Genomic DNA, 3,113 nt, shown 5'->3' on the forward strand with positions numbered 1-3,113 from the left:
TTGTAGTCAGAATTTCTCCCCACCCAAATGAAAATTGGTGCAGCCACTCTGGAAAACAGTATGGAGTTTCCTCAAGAAGTTAAAAATAAAACTACCCTAGGACTCAGCAATTACACTACTAGGTATTTATCCAAAGGATACTAAAAATAGTCAATTGAAGGGGCACATGCACCCCAATGTTCATAGCAGCGATGTCCACAATAGTCAAACTATGGAAAGAGCCCAGATATCTATCAATGGATGAATAGATAATGAAGATGTGGCATATATGAAAATAGACACACACACACACACACACATACATACATATATGATGGAATATTACTCAGCCATCAAAAAGAGTGAGATCTTGCCATTTACAAAGACGTGGATGGAGTTGTATACATAGTTGTATATATATATATATACTAGAGTGTATTATGCTAAATGAAATTAGTCAGTTGGAGAAAGACATATACCATGATTTCACTCATAATTGAAATTTAAGAAACAAAACAGATGAATGGTGAAGGGAAGGAAAAAATAAAATAGGAAAAAAACAGAAAGGGAGGCAAACCATAAGAGACTCTTAACTATAGAGAACAAAATGAGGGTTGCTGGAGGGGAGGTGGGTGGAGAGAAGGGGTAACGGGGTGATGGGCACTAAGGAGGGCACGTGATGGAATGAGCACTGGGTGTAGTATGCAACTGATGAATCTCTGAACTCTACCTCCAAAACTCCTAACATGCTGTATGTTAAGTAATTGAATTTAAATAAAATTAAAAATAAATGGAGGGCATTTGTTGTGATGAGCACTGGGTTTTATATGCAACTGATGCCTCACTAAATTCTACCCTGAAATTCATAATACACTATATGTTAATTATCTTGAATTTAAATAAAACCAAAGAAATAACTACTAAAAAAAAAAAATTCTCCCCACCTCTAACCTTTGACAACCACTATTTCCTACTACTTGGTCCCTATAATTTTGCCTTTTCCTGGATGTCATATAATAGGGTTATAGATTATTCCATCATAGAGATGTACCCTTTCCAAAACATTTAGGTCAGTTCTAGTTTTGAGCAATTATGACTCATATTACTGTAAACATACACGCACAAGATTTTGTGTGAACATAATCTTTCAATTCTCTTTGTAAATAAATACCTAGGAGCAGGATTGCTGGGTTCTATAAGTGTATGTTTAACTTTAGAAGAAACTGCAAAACCGTTTTCCAGAGTAGCTCTATGATATCGTGTTCCCACCAACAATGTATGGTAGTTTGCTGGTTTGTGTCCATGTCAGCACTCACTAATGCCAATTTTTTCTGTTGGTTCGTTTACCCATTCTGATAGGTACATACTAGTATCTCATTGTGGTTTTATTTTATTTTTTTAAGATTTTGTTTTTAAGTAATTGCTACACCCAACATGAGGCTTAAACTTAACAAACCAACATTAAGAGTCACGTGTTCTACCGACTGATCCAGCCGGACGCCCCTGTCTCCTGGATGTTTTAATTGCTATGTTATGAGACTCAGTCCTGTCAAAATGCACTGGGGAATGTTAGAGTTTTCTTTGTCTTGTTTTAGCAGCTAGTTGTCCTAGTTAGGTTCAGGCCAAAAGTCTTGGCCTGCCTTCTGTGGGTCATGGTTCCAAAATAATCTCAGTTTTTGGACCCTGGCAGTATTTGGGTCTGGTCTGTGTGTGTTTTCTCAGGGGCTAAAGGGGCGTGGGTGGTGGTCTACACCATAGAGTAGTGTTCAAAACCTTTGGTTTTCTATGTCAGGTTAGTTTCACACATGAGTCCCTCAAGGTGATCCTAGAACTTCAAACACAAATCCATAAAATTCCCTTCTTACTTTTCTCCTGTCCAAAATCTCTACAACACTCTTTGGCTCCCAGGGTTCCTTTTCCTGATCCTCCTGGCAAGAATGCCTGGCTTTCAGTCTTCCTATGCTGTCAGACGTCTCCCACAACTGGATCTCCCTTCAAGGCACATCAGGAGGCTCAGTTGTTGATGCAACCAACCGCCCATGGAGAGAGCAGCTTTGGAACTGGAGCCCTGCAAAGCCACGGAGGGAAAGAAAAACAGGATATTTCCCCCATTCTCTGCATTCTTCGGGGGTACCTCGTCTCCTTCCTCTGATTAGAGAGAGATTTTCTCTTGGCCATGCCCATTGCAATGTTCCAGAATTTGGGATGCCTTGAGACTAAACTAAGGAATGATAGAAGGAAAAAAAATATGGGATTCACCATTTGTTGGTCTTTGAGTACTGATTTCTTTCCATATTTGTCTGCTATTATTTATTTTTCAGAGTCCTCAGTTGGTTGCTTTACATATATTCTCCAAGGTTTTACTGAAACAAGAAATAGTATAGAATATGCTTATGCCATCTAACCAGAGTTGGACCCTATACCTTTTGTAATAGTTCAAGAAACTTTGATATGTTGGTGTGACCTATTGAGATATACTTTCACAAGTTTTGTTTTCCACAGGCAGTATTCATATTTGAATCAGAATTTACCTAACTTAAAAGTAAATATCTTTTGTGTTAATGGGCAATGTAAATTTTACAAGTCTTATGGAAAGCTGCTTAGCTTTGGGGCACCTAGGTGGCTTAGTTAAGCTTAGTTAAGCGTCTGCCTTCAGCTTAGGTCATGATCCTGGGTACCTGAGGTCCTGGGATCAAGCCCCTCATTGGGCTTCCTGCTCAGGGGGAAGACTGTTTCTCCCTCTCCCCTCTGCTTGCCTCCTGCCCCCACTTATGATCTCACTCTCTCTCTTATTCTATCTCTATCTCAAATAAATAAATAAATAAAAATAGTGGGTGAAGGACATTTCTTCAAAGAAGGTATATGAATGTCCCACGAGCACCGGAAAGGATACTCAAAATCATTAGTCATTAGGGAAATGCAAATCCAAAGCATAATGAGATACCACTTCCCACCTAGTAGAATGGCTATAAATCAATAACAGAAAAGAAGTGAGATGAGGATGTGCAGAAATTGCAACTCTTCTACATTTCTGGTAGGAATGTAAAATGGTGCAGCTATTTTGTAACAATATGGCAGTTCCTTGGGTAATTAAACATGGTATTACCATATGATCCTGCAATTTCACTGCTAGG

The sequence above is a fragment of the Enhydra lutris genome, unplaced genomic scaffold (assembly GCF_002288905.1).
Source record: "Enhydra lutris kenyoni isolate GAN:26980312 unplaced genomic scaffold, ASM228890v2 scaffoldscaffold9, whole genome shotgun sequence".
NCBI classification, from domain to species: Eukaryota; Metazoa; Chordata; class Mammalia; order Carnivora; family Mustelidae; genus Enhydra; species Enhydra lutris.